This window comes from Pholcus phalangioides, unplaced genomic scaffold (genome assembly GCF_987345545.1).
Source record: "Pholcus phalangioides strain wild (caught in Gottingen) unplaced genomic scaffold, Ppha-v1.0 ptg000014l_1, whole genome shotgun sequence".
NCBI lineage: Eukaryota > Metazoa > Arthropoda > Arachnida > Araneae > Pholcidae > Pholcus > Pholcus phalangioides.
Window position 1 is genome coordinate 17,051,668 of NW_028301607.1, and position 14,927 is coordinate 17,066,594.

A 14,927-nucleotide genomic window follows, 5' to 3' on the forward strand; every position below is an offset into this window, starting at 1 on the left:
ATGAATTATGCATACACCTGAAAATATGAAATGATGCTTCTGGAATACATATATACAGTATTATATAGTGGATAAGACTCTCATACATAGTAATAGAACTCATAAAAAAATTTACGTTTGTTGATACTAGTCATATATAATGTGATACAGTAATACCTCTCTTTTGCGGACACCGCCGGGACAAAAAAAATCGTCCGTAAAAGAAGGATGATCGTCAATCTGGGGTTTGAAATATATACTATTATTATGCAAGGGTAAATATTATTTGGTCGTAAAAGAGAGGGGCGATCGCATCTCAGGGTTTGACCGTCAAGAGGGGGATTCACTGCAATATAGCATTAATGAAACATTAGACCAGGGGTGCACAATCCCCGGTCTGCGAGAGGTGTACCGGTAGAAAAGTATAAATATCCAGGCTGACCATATTTCCGTCATAAGAATTTGGGACTTTCTTATGAACGAATTTTATAAAGGATGGGATATCACCAAAAAATTGTCACGTGAAAATAATGTTGTCAATTCAAGCAAAAACATTTGTCATAGGTAAGTGAAATTGCCAAAAAAAATATAGTCAATTGCAAGTAAAATTGCCGATTACAAACAACAAAAAATTGTCAACGACAAGTGAAGTTGCAAATTACAATAAAAAAAAATGTCAAAGCTAAGTGAAAAAGTAAGTACAAAAAATCGACGGAGGCAGGCAAAATTGCAAGATAATGCTGAAATTGCTGCGATAATGGCGGGAAGTGAAGACCTACTGCAAGTCGCAATTGGTAAAACTGTTTTTCAAATGCACAATCGTTTATAAAAGACATGAATGTCTGACATAAGAAAGGGGTATGTAGCAAATATGTGAGAGAAATATATGACTATTATGTATGACTAAATATAACTAATTAGTTATGGTGGGGTCGTAATTATCATAATATGTTTTGTAAGTAATGACAATAAACTTTATTCTGGATTTCGAAAATTTAAGTGCGCCTCGTTGAAAATAAGGGAAAAAACGGGGCATTTTGTAAAAAAGTTGGAAATTACGGGAATGATCCGTAAAATACGGGTCATCTTCTTTATACAAATTTCTGCCCTCGTACTGAAAAGATTGTGCTCTCTTGCTTTAGACCTAGTTATGATGGTATCACATAAATGTTTGAATATAAGTTTATAATGAAAAACACACAGGAAATTCAAGCAACAGCTATGAATGTTTTCAGATCTGAAAGGATCTGAAATATATGATTCTTCAATAGCAATATGATGTACACATTATATTGTTTTGAGGCATTGATTCTCTTAAAGCTGTGCCGCGGCACCCTAGGACGGCGTGAGATAGATCATCTTTTGTTATTTCATCGACAAAACCGAATTTCGGGAATAAAAATAAATACTGTGCGTAAAGAAAATTTAGGGCATTTGCCATGGCTATTTAGGGTGCCTTTCTCAGAGTTCGGGCTGAAATCATGAAAAAAGGCAACTTTTTCGAGTAGTGGGGGGGGGGGGGCCCTGTCTTGGTCAAGTTTAAGTTTGCGGGTCAAAGAACGTAAATTGCTGTTCGAAAGTCAATTATAAATGAAAAAAAAAACACTGTCGAAATCACAAATCGGATTGAATCGCTGGTGAAACACGTTTCACCTGCATTCATCTTATAATTCTGCCCAACGTTCTTCCGTTTTTCGAATTCAAATATCTCAGCAAATATTTCACTTATAAACGCGGATTTTTTTGGTTAGCCTCAAGAGAGACAAGGAAACAACTTTTTAATTAGGTATTTGAGGTAGTTATTTCAAAAAAGTTATTTTTTTTATTTTGATAACTAGACAACCCCTTGCAATATGAATGGCGTTTTCTGAGGTCTCTACACGTTATTTGAATTATTTTTCTAACTATAAGTGTGTGTCTAAGATCAACGGCTCGCCAGTAATTTGCAATTAGTACTATTAGCTATGCGCCCTGTATATATACATGTAATTTTATGTCATTATATTACTATACTTCTTTCAATAATTCTGGTAATACTTCTGAAAATATATATTAAGATAATTTTATTATATACGGTACATGTGTGTATGCAATTTTATTTTATTTTATTATATTTTATTATATATTTCTCTCAATATTTTTCAAAATACGTCTTTCAATAATTCTGGAAATATTTTTCATTAATTAGGAATTTTAGTGAATTTCATTAGTGCAATTTTAATGAATGAATATTTTCTTTTACACAAATTCTGATAATATTTCTTTCGGTAATTATGAAATTATTTTTCTCATTAATTCTAAAATTGTTCCTTTTCAATAATTATAAAATTATTTCTTTCAGTAGTTCTAACACTACTGTATTTTTTCCATCAATTCTGAAATCATTTCCCTCATTAGTTCCGAAATGTTTTCTATTCTTTTGAATTTACTTCTTTCACCAATTCTGGAATACATTTTTTTATTGAGGTTTTTTTTTAAGTATTTTCATAAGTTCTGTGACACTTTGCAAGCGTCGTGGTGGTCCACTGAAAAAAAGAGTCAACAGCCACATGTTGCCTACGGGCCATGAGTTGAAGATTCCTATTCTAATTGATGCAGATCTGTAGGAGCATCAATCAATTTTTGTAATCTACCTCTAATTCTATTTCGTATATATATATTATATTTAAATTTTATATCCTATACTTTTATATATTGAAATACTTTTTTTTAATTATACTCTGAGAGACGGAGTTTGTGCAACTGCTTTTACAACGTATCTGATTCGAAGCATAAAATTCAATCGGTAGTGAATGTTTTCATCTCAAATAATCAAAATTAGATATTTAATCGTCAACTCGCAACCCATCATTGATGGAAATACGTTTTTAATACTCGTTACAAAAGCATTTGATAGTTTTCAATACTTATTAAATTTCAGCACTTCCTTTACTGGAATTTCCTAGAATAAAGAATTTTTCCTTATTGAAATTCACTTTGTTGATATATTAATTCGGACAATTTTTGAATTTTTTTATCGATTGAACCTGTAAATCGAAACTGTTTAAAAACAGTCAAATTTTCTTGATTTTCAAAGATTTAACGTGTGAAAAATATTTTAGGGAAAACAATTTTAACTTTGAACGTAGCATCGAATTGATATGAATTTTGTTAATTAATAAACAGAATTAATTTTTTTTAATAATTAAAATTTATTCTGTTAATATTGTTGAAGAAATTGCTTTCCGAATTTCGCGTAATATCCGTGAGTTGTATGTTAAAAATGATCGGAATTTCTGAGTGCGGATTAATCTATATACCACTACGTATTATTTGCAGATTTTTTCTTCTGAGAGGTTCGAATAGAAATAGATGTTTTAAAAATTAATTTGCAAATAATAAAATTAGAAGTTTTATGTATGGTATATAAATACATGTAAGCAGAAAATATAATCAGCATTTTTCTATAAAAAACCTGACAAACACCTTTTATCGTTAAGATTTGATTATTGATGAATAAAACTTTTATACATACAAACTTTGATAAACTGCTGCGTACAATACAATGATATTTATCTGAAAATTAAGAAATTCGCAAGATCCTACATGAATTATAAGCGGGAAATTATGGTAATCAAAGGTTTCTGTATTCAGCAAAGGCCCTAAATATCATCTCATTAAAATGTGATTTGTATCTGAACCCTGGTTGGAAAAAAAATACGGAATTATTTTTCTTATTTGATGATCTAAACAAAATGCACCTTGAAATGTCAATTTTAAAATATGAACAACTTCTGAAAAACGCAATAAAAATGATTTCGAGATGTGGACTTTCACATTTATAACAAAGAGAATTTTTATTAAAATCCACGAAATGTTAAGTGAAAATTGCATAACTTGAAATAAAAGTCATTTGCACGTGAAGTATGAAGATAATATAGTGATTGAATCTCATAAAACGATGTAAAAATAATGTATAATTTTACCTGAGGTATCTTTTTCAATACGATAAAAACGAGAGAAATATTTTCGCAAAGAACTTGATTGTTTTCGTGTATCTCAATCAATTTGAATATTAAAACCAAACAAAGAAAATTGTACACAGAGCAACAAGAGCAGATTTCGGTCGTTCTCTAAAGAAGAGCAGCAAAATCTCGAAACTGTTTTATACGTGTGTTTTATTTTTTTTTTCGCCCACCAGGAGCACCAGGATCGCCCCCGCTTTTTATCCAAAAGGGAAAGAGAGAAACTTTCTTTTCCGCCCTCGAAAAAGACTTCCTCAAGTGGTTGGCCAAACATTACTTTCTTGACGTCGAGTACGCATGTTTGATGCGCATGCTCTCTCTCTTACAATCATTTCGATCGCACCCGACAAAAAAAGTTACAAACGCCGGACGACAAATCGCGGAAAGCAAGTAAGCTAATAACTTTCCAATACAACTTTCTCCCGTACAAGGATGCACGGTATTTAATTTAAAAATTTAATTTTATCTAAAGGAAATATAGTATTTGATTAAAAATATATAATTATTATATTTTCTTATATTCTATGTAAATGGGAGCAAAAGAATTATTGTTTCGGAAGAGCACGAAGCTTCGCATTTCTACTCGTCAAAAAATATCTGGAATATAATGCGATATTTATTCTTCACCATTAAAGAGCATCTCTCTAACATCTAAACTATGCTCATGCATTTTTTCTCCATGTACACTACTACTACTGCTGCTGCAACTCGACCTAGCATGCATTCTTCTGGAGAATTTCTAACGAATTGGTACATATGCCGGAATCTGTTTTGGGGGTATATGTGTTGCGGTAAATACGATAAATCCGGTTATTATACATAATAACATAATGCAAAATCACCGAGAATTTTGGTAAATTTGATAAATTTCCCTAAATTAATCACTTTTACCGGCGATTATGCATAGTACCCAAACGTCGTTGGTAAATTTAATTAAGTATTAAAAAAAATTATCACATATGCATCATGTACATGTGTGGTCCCAACGAATTTATGTTTTCAGAGTTACTCTTGTTTCGTGTTACACTAGTGCTGCTATCTGTCTTCGATATTTCCAGACACGCAAATAATATTTAATAATTAAATTTAATTAAAAATGAGATTCAAGAAGATAACCACTTGTTAAAAATCGAATGCACGTCAATTCTAAATCACATTTTATTCAATATCATTAATATTCCTGACAAGTATTGTGATCTATATTCCTACTTCATTTTATTATGTGAAGTTTGGCAAGTCTGTCCGAAAAAACAATGTTAAATGCGGGTAAAACGGGTTTTCCGCGTTTAACACTATTCTTTCTCAAAGTTCCTCTTTTCTTCCTAAAGTTCCTCTCTGTGAACGTTGCCCTTAGAGACATGGATTTTTTTTTGTTGCCATCAGGAGAGACAAGGCAACTAGCTTTCTTGGTGGTTAGAGCACCGGGGCCAATATAAAAAATTTAGATTTTTCATTTTATTACACCCTATCAAAACCAGTACAGGGTAATTTTTGAACGTCTGTGTTGAGCATTTTTTAAATTAAAACTACACCTCTACGATGGATATAGTTGATGAGATAAAGGCCGCGCTACCACTTACAGGACACCCTGTATAATAAAATATAGTTGAATCCCGTTATAGCGAACTCAAAGAGACCGGAGAAATCACTTCGTTAAACTGAAATTTCGTTATAAAGGAATTCCATGTTTTTGCATTGTTCTTATGTAAACTTATCTGAAGGATTAGAAAAGTGTTCGTTAAAACGAGTATTTTGTTCGTTAAAACGGGATTCGACAGTATTACTCTCGACTTTTTACTGCGATGCACTAATAGATTGGACCAGGTAAAGTACCAAACAAAATGACAAACATGACTATCTTGCAATTCATTTAAATTCTTTTGCATGTGTAAACACCCTCATGAACTAATTACACGTTCCCCCTTTTTTTCTTCAGTGGGGAAAAAAACGTTGACACGTGCTTCCTTTTTTTCCCCTTTCGTGCGATGATCAATGCCAATTTTTTTATCGTATTTTTTCCTTGATCTCAGAACTTCTGATTTTTTTTTTTTTAAATCTCATCGAAGAAATTCAATAAAACCTTTTTCCTACATTTTTTAGCGAATCGATGGGAAAAAAAATTAAATGGCAGGGAAAGCAAATAGCAGAAACATTTTTTTACGAATGCTGAAATTTACTGACTGCTGTTAGTATTTGTCTTTGTATATTACAATAAATTGAAAAATTTAATAATTGAAAATAAAATGAATTCACAATTACTCAAAAAACTTACATTAAAAAATAATACAATCATTTGTTTTTGAAAATCATACTGTATCATCGCCACATTTATTTGCATTTAGCTCGACGGGTTTTTCTTTACTATCGCGTTCAAAATTGGAACAGAGAGACTGAGTGGACTTGAACGACCCATAGGTTAAAAATCCAAGTCTCGTCACAAAGAACAGGTAGGCCTACAACGGTACGAATAGACAATCATTACTCTTCGTTCGTAGTTCGAAAAATAGACGGTAGATGGAAGCACTATAACAAGAATTATACAGTTACATACTTTACGTTAGGTTCGCAACACGCACATGCAAATTCCAACATGTACCAATTCGTTAGAAGTTCCACAGATAAATATGGACGAGGTATATGTGTGGTTTATTAGTAGTAGCTTAAAAACCCATGTATCGTGAAACCTAACTTCACCCTCTTTCTCAACTCTAAACTGAAAAATTTTTCCTCTGCAATTGGCCCTTGGATACAACGTCGTTTTTCATGTAGATCGGTTAGTACATGCAACAACAAAAAAAATTATTTAATGCATTTTTATTGGTCAAATAACCAATAGTTTCACGTCTCATAAGATTATTTTCTGAAGCGGGATTTTTTGCTAAAAATACAGTGACCTTATCGGCAACCCACGTTTATCGGGCGCAAAGCATTATTATTTTTTTTTTTATGTGCTTCTGCTATCTCGGATGAAATGTCATTTTGTCACGTTTTCTGAAAAAACAGCTGACTTCAAATATTATTAATTTTTTATCATTTTAATACGAATTGTCCATTCAATGCAAAATGCAGCGTTTTTTTTATTTATTTATATGGTCACCTCTAGCTGAGAACAGAACTTGAAGATTTCTAATCATTTCTTATTTTTAAACAAATTAAAATGTTTGCAAATTTTCAATTGGGCTGATAAATTCAATTAAGTCAACTAAAATTTTCAACCTCTATTAACAACTGATCGATTAATCGAACCAGCTACTGTGGAATCGACTAATCCTAATAAAAATATGTACTACAATGAAATCTCAGCCAAACCAACAACTAAAATTTCCGGGTTGCCCGCACACCGAAATGTCTCTGGTGGAAACACTAGGGTCTGTGTCTGTCCCAGGGGTTCTTCACCATGAGCCAAACTTTGGTCACAGGGGCTCCCGAGATTGGTCGTTCAAATCAACTAACATTAGAGGGTTAATGTTAGCCATCTCTAACCATTCACAGGGGCCTCCGAGACAAGTTGGGTCACGACCAAAACTGAATTCACGAGGGCTTCCGAGATCAATCATACAAATCCACTTACAGCCAGGGATTGTTGAGCTTTCTTTCTTTTTTTTTCCAACCGAGCACACTACTCCGGTCTATCGCCAGGAGCAATTTACTACGGATTGAGTTGTGCCAGAGGTGTGAATCTACTATTTCACCAAACTGCAAAAAGCGGTGGAGCCGTATACTCTGAAATATACCGATCAGACATATTGTAGATAATAACATAATTTATTGTAACAAAAACGATTGCAAAAAGGAATTGAATGCGGTCAGAGTAGGAGCGGTAAAATATCGTGACCAGGGAAGTAAAAGAAGGTCAACAGCATAGACGGACGGCGTTGACCACTATTATATTCAGTTTGTTGATTTTTCACTACATTCCCCCTTCCCCACAACAGAACAAATCTCTATCGACCGGTGTTCTCTTACGAGTCGACCTTCGAAGAACAGAAGAGGGTTGCCTCGAAACCGGTGCAAAGCATTCAGGATGCAAACTGTAGTATTGTCAGCAACAGCAGAGCAATCATCAGCAGGTTCTGGCCCAGTCTCCGGACACCTTGAATCCTTAGCAGAAGGAGGCAGCAAGAATTGAAAGGCCACACAGTACTCAGAAGATGGTATTGCAGGATGTTTCTCTGAAGCATGATCTTTTCTCATTTGCTTCTGATGACGTTTCCATTTTCCCCGATTCGTCTGAACTAAATACATCATTTTGCCAAGATGTTTCGGGACGTTGGCATTAACCCACTTGGGACCATTCGAATAGCTGTAACGGAACACTGCCGTTGATACTGAACTTGAGGGTAGTACGTACAGTCTTGTGGAAGTGCAATGTTCTTATTCTTTGGAGGGGAATAAGAGGGAGAGCTGATTTCTAGGCTGCCCATCACTACTTCACCAAACGCAAACTCTGCACTATATCACTGTATTGCAATTCACTGCTATTAATGAGTTGGGTTGAAGGCTCTATTAATGAAGGCGCCATCTATCGATGGTTGCCCCAAGCTCGTTAGGGAAAATATCTTATCTATATTCTCCCCCGGGTTTAAACCTGGGACCATGACGGCAGCCTTCACTGTGGTAGATGAGCATTTTACGTCGGAGATGTGAGTGTGTGTACCTAACAGTCTGAGTGTGTATGGCATATTATATGGGCATCCTTTTCTGCCACCTCGTTATGAATTTCGCCTGTCATGGCCTTTGTGCTTGTATTTGTAATTGTATCTAGTGTTGTGTGTGAAACTGAACTATGAAGACAGAGAGATAGAATTTCCCTCCTTGGAGTATATGTATATGCTAAATGGCTCCGTGCATTTTTACGGTGGCAACATTCTGCTAATAGCTCGCAGGTGACATCAGGGCCACCAGATAGCGGTATATGAGCTTAGTATGAGCTATTAGCTATAAGCGGAATTAGCTATTACCAGAATGAAACCGTCCATTGCACGGAGTCATTCAGCATATACATACGCTCCAAGGAGAGGAAATTCTGTCTTCATAGCTTAGTTGGTAGATCGCTCGTCCAGCAAACGAGAGACCGGGGTTCGAATCCCCGTGAGAGCAGAGATGAACCTTTTCTTTCCTGAAACATCGATATCTTTCCACTCAGTCAGTTTTCCGTATCTGTCATATTAATAAGGAAGAGTCTTTCGTCAAGGAACGTGACTGTCGTTAAAATTGACACTTTTTATGCGGGTGATTTTAAGTTGTAACGATAAAAGTATTTCATCCTTTCTTCATCCGCATTACTGGCGTGATATCGCAACCCTATTATCATCTTTAACTCGTTTTTGTTCCCCCCCCCCTATTTTATACGTATCTTTTTACTAACTTCAATAAAACAAAGAGAAGGGAAGGAAAGTACGTAGATCAAACCACCAGTTCCCCCCCCCCCCACGTTTTGAAAATGTTACAAAGAATTCCCCCTCGGCAACTTTCTGCAACCAAAAAGAATGGGTTTAGTATTCTATTCAACTTCGATATGTTTATATTGCATAGTTACCAATACTACGTTTGTTATGAATGGTTAGCATATGAAAATACAGTATTCGATTAAAATCCGGTTAATCAGTCGATCAATCGATTAATCATTTATGATTAACCAGTTAAATGTTTTAATCGAATCCCAGCCCTACACAATACAGTGAAACCTCTCTTTGCGGACACCGGCGAGACAAAAAAATTCCTCCGTAAAAGCGGGGGCTTCTATCGAAACTTTCAAATTAAAATTTAATCATTATTTGTCCGTAAAAGGGGGGGGGGTGACCGTTAAGAGGGATTTTACTGCGCTCTCCTATAAAAATTAATTGGCGTGATGGCAGTTATATTTTATAGGAGCGCGTCTCCAAAGCAGAATACAGTGCAAGTAGTTTGCTCTTTTCGTTTTGTACGGAATCACTGTCTGGTTCTACTATATATAGTTCAGTGTTTTCCAAAGTAGGTAATATCACCCTTTAAGGGGGTAATGGAAGAGTACAGGGGGCGCTAGAAGCTTTGAGTTCAGTACAGGATCCTATGGGTTGGTTTGAGGGTGATGAGAAGAAAAATTTCTTGAAAGGTTTGTAAACAAAAAGTTTGGGAAACTATAGACTAATTCGAAAGAAAGAAGTGAAAATAATTTTTTTTTTCTTTTTGTGAGGGACGTTCAATGTGAAGATCAACGTTGCATTGTATAAGGATTTTTAGAATATTGACGTCAAACACGCACATTAACTTATCGTAGTATGAAATTTCCGATAACGATATTGATTGTTAGTAGAAAAATAGAATTTGAGATGGTCCAAAAATGATGCGCGACGACTTTTCTTTGTCTAAGCAAAGAAATGCATAACAATGAAAAAAGAAAGGAATATGTGCCGTCATTACTATAGTAGTCTTAATGACTGTGATGTTAGCAAAGTTTGTCTTTTCATATATTGGATTTAATTCGGTTATTTAAGATCGAGGACAAGACACACTGAAAAAAAAAAAAAAAGATTTCTCACCTCGGAGAAAAGACGCGTTTATTCGACGGCCGTGTAATAATAGCCAAGACAACGGGAATTCATGTGTACGCGTAGGTCGCATTGCATACACCGTTCTGCAAAGTTTTTTTTGTTATTATTATCAAGCAAAGTCGGGGGTGGGGGGAAAGAAAACATCCGTAACCATGTTTATAAAAGAAGATTGACGAACAAAGTAAATATATCGCGAATTTGATTTTCTCTCATTAAAACGTGTGCCAATGCATTATTAACATCACGCTATTGTTCGTAATGAAAAGAAATTACTTCTTTATTAATACGTTGTGATATTTCTTCGTTGTGATATAATGACAGAGAATATAGAAAATTATACGTCATGATTATGTAAAATATGTATTATTTCTACATCGTTCCATTAAAAAAATTGAATTAGTCAAATCCAATTTTTTTCATGTCTAAAATTTTTGTTTTTACCATAATTTCTTTTAAAGGGATGGTTGCGATGGAATTTTTTTTTATACAATTTTTATTAACACAATGAAAGTACATGTGCTCAAAATTCTGTGTCACCAGTAGAAATACCTAGTGCTGTCCCAGGGCCTACTAAACTGTACATTCGTGTTCTAGGTGTATATGGGCCTTATTAAATCAGTGGTTAATCTTTTTTCCATCCAGCACCCCCATGCATAACGTGTTGTATGTTATAAGTTTTTCAATTAATCACATCAATTATACATAAATGCATTATATATTTTTACGAGCGGAAACTAAAAATGTGCCAAAATGTCGGAAAGATTCAGTTTTTTAAGGAAATGAAAAATCAGATTTCTCTCGTATATATGTTACTGCCAATGCCCGAAGATGGCCAGTTCGAGAAATTCGGCCCAGTTGACCCCGCTAATGTCCGAAATTCGGGGCTTCCGTCGGTCCCTATATATCTAACCATAATTATTATGATTAGGTATGTCAAACTTAACGATAAAAGGAATCTGAGCATCGATATCTTATATCTGTATATAGGGGTCGGCCAAATCCCAGTGAAAGCCCGAAATTCGGACATTTGCCAGATCAACTGCGTCTACTAGTTCGCGAACTGGCAAATTCCCAATATACGGTATACCGCAATTTGGCGACTTTTCATCGCCAAACCCGCTTTGGCACTAGGGTTACTGCCCGAATACCCAAAAACGATTAAAAACAAGTAGAAATAAAAAAAAAATTATATATATTAATAATAATAATTGTTATTTAATCAATAAACACCTGTAGGCCGTACTTCGTACAGCGCATGCCTGTGGCACGTAAATGGCCTTGCCACCCTCGCGTACGGTCACGCTCGAACGCCACTTCGCGCCGATAAGGAGGGCCCTGGCCCCGGACCACCACAAACGCTATGGCAAGGCACTAGTGTTACTACCCGAACACGGGCCCATCTTCATACAGAAGTCGATAATGCTTTTAAACCCTTCGAATTGTATCCGTTGCAGACACATTAAATCTACGCGATCAGTCATAACGTCGAAGAAAAACATCCGGAAATAGCGTGAAAAAACTGCACGGAAAAAGTAAAGCCAGCTTAAAGCAAAACGAAATAGCAACAATAGGCTGGAAAAGAAAATCGGGCGCAGTGGCGCCATCCACGTTTGAATTATGCATGAATTATGTTAGCGACATATCGCTGTTTTGGCGCACACGAAAATTTGGCAAGAAAACGGTATACTATATATTGGGAATTGGCCGGACAATGAGTGATGTTTGATTTTGGTATCGTGTTGAAGGTCAGCCCGCTATATATGGAGAGACTTTTTCAAATGAGACCAGCTCGCATTCGTTTCTAGATGTTGGAAACCGATTCTCACACAGCCGAACACTACTGCGCCGCCAGCAGGGTTCGAACCTATATCCTCGCGATAATAGTCGGTAATGGTGCCCGCACGACTGCATAATTTGCCGTACCGTTGAATGTAGGGGACCAGATGTAAGTTGCTATCTTAGGCTGCTGTCAAACTCCGTACATATGTCCAATATGTTGTTTACTTTCAGGCCCCTCTTAAAGTTTTGACAATTGGTCGACTAAAAAAAAAAAAAAAAATTCACTTTTTGGAGCATTTCTGAAGTAACAAACTATCATGAAGAGATAAATATGTTTATCTCCGAACTGTGTTGAAATTTTTCTGTTTGGATACCGAAACATAAACATTTCGAAAGTCACGGTTACTTCACCTAGCCATACACATAGGGTTACGCACCGTCCTCCTTTTTGATCTCATTTCAAGCGTCCTCCTACGTTCCGGAAAATTTGCCTTTTTGTTCCCCTTTTCAGGTTTTCGGAATTATTTTTAATTTTTTCTGGGGAAATTTTTTTCTCCACTTTGAAACGCATATTTCTTCATTGATATGAGTGTTTTTGTGTTTTTTCCCCCACGCGCATTCACCAATAGCCATCGAAAGTCCCAGAATTTTTCTGTTACTGATTTTTTTAGCGGTTCTGTTTTAGAGTTCGGAAAAACTATTGTTGTGGCCGGTTTTATCTGTCGGAATAGTGGTGCCATCCATTGAGAAATTTGGGATAAGTGACATCACTCTAAGGGTGCTTGCGCAGATATCCTCCTTTCTCAGTCTTTGGATCTGGTAACCCTACATACACAGCCCTGGTCTTATCGACCTCCTAACCAGATCATGGCCCGCCACTCTGTCTCAATGAAGAGCTATAAGCATTGTCTTATTACGACCCAGAAAAATTGACTGCATTTCACTACAAGAGTTAGCTGTGTCTAGGAGCGCTAGATTCGAAAACCAAGAAAGGAGGATGCATGCGCGCACACAGTTCCTAAGGCCACTTTTCCCAATTTCCTCAGCAGATGACGCCAGTGTACCAACAACCCCCCCCCCTTCCCGCGCTGCCACAATTATTTTTCTCTACTAAAACAGAACCTCTAAAAAAAGCAAAAGAAGAAAAGAAAAAGGACAAATAACGATCCGTACAGCCTCACTAGAGAGGAAGGATCGTCAGAAATGACTGTCCCGTGGGGGGGGGGGGGGGAGCGTAAACACAGTTTGGTCAATTTTATTACACTGCCTGGCGCAAGGCGAGAGGTTTTCTTTCTCTATCCCTCAGAACGTTTTTTCTTTATTTCGGGAGTGTTGCTTTTTTTTGCCAGAGGCGATTTCGCTATAGAAATCTGCATTGAGTGGAGCAAGTTGAGCCATGGTTTAAATTTAAAATAGCATCTGCCTGCTTTTTTGTATGTTTTAGAGCAAAAAAAAATTTCTTCAGAAAGAAAAATAATTCTGGAAACCTGAAAAGGGGGATAAAAAGGCGAATTTTCTGAAACGTAGGAAGACGCTTGAAATGGCATCAAAAAGGAGGACGTCTGGTAATCCTAGCTGCGTCGGCATTAATTATTATCTAACTGTCCATTTGTATGTGGTCAGGTGCTGCGACCTACTTTCTAAAGAAGGAACTGGCAATAAATTAATATTCTCCTGAGTGCAATTTAAGTGTTACAAGTTCTGTTACTCGCTGCGGCGAAATTATTTTTCAAAGAGGAGAATAATTTTTGCGATCGAAGAATTGTCTGATTGCTTTTCTGTTACATGTACGATATCTGTTGTTAACTTCGAGGCCCGAATGCGAGCCGATGTCCACGTTAAAAAAAGCCTATCCACTGAGAGCAAAAGCCTACAACGGTGCAAGTATTCAAATCATTACACTTCACTCACAGTTTGAGAAATGGATGGCATCACTAAAAAGTTCATGCACCACATTACTAGATACACACTGAAACTGTTAAGTGCACATGCACATATCCGGCACAACTCATTCGGTAGTAAATTGCTCGTGGGGATAGGCCGGTGTTGTGATCGGTTAGAAATAAATTATCTGTTGTTTGTACAGAATTCAGTCGAAGACCAGCTGCTACATTACTCAAACATTTCAAGCACTCGAAATTTCTGGAATTCTCAGGCAAACAAAATTATGTGATCGTCTATGTTTATTTTATGCAACAGATGTGGCATACATGTGTCGATGTCATGTGAAAACATGGACGATGTAAGTTTGCGGAAAGAAGGGAATGCATGAAGTTACAGTGGTAATATACAGCGACAACGCTGTATATTTAAAGAGCCGATATGTTTTTGTTGAAAAGAAGACCTCAAAATCATCTTAGGCACGTTAGAAGAGATCTAAGGCGCAGCTGTTTATCAGGCAGCTACCATCTCGAGAGACCTTAAACAAGGGAAGGAAGGCGCAGAGGGACATTATCGCATTTTCGTAACTAGATAAATATTCAGTTAGTTGCTGAGGGTTTTCGAACTGATGTAGAAACTCCGTGCGAAACGTTCCAGGGTAAATGCTATTAATTAAATTTTCGAATGAACAGAAACATTTTCTGTGTCTTTTGTTGCACCAAACGACAACAAACTATTTATATCAAAAAAT

General features: G+C 36.1%; 1 protein-coding gene and 1 non-coding gene across 2 annotated transcripts in view; one reads left to right on the forward strand and one right to left on the reverse strand.

The window, feature by feature from the left end:
• LOC149078219 (uncharacterized) overlaps positions 1 to 4,151 on the reverse strand; it is a 31,154-nt gene extending 27,003 nt beyond the window's left edge. Inside the window, exon 1 of the mRNA XM_089241456.1 lies at positions 3,945 to 4,151. The gene's annotated coding sequence lies outside the window, so the exon portion shown is untranslated. The remainder of the gene's footprint in view (positions 1 to 3,944) is intronic.
• Positions 4,152 to 9,011: 4,860 nt separating this feature from the next.
• Positions 9,012 to 9,083, forward strand: TRNAA-AGC (transfer RNA alanine (anticodon AGC)). Its single transcript has one exon. It is a non-coding gene; the product is annotated as a tRNA-Ala (tRNA).
• Positions 9,084 to 14,927: the final 5,844 nt, after the last annotated feature.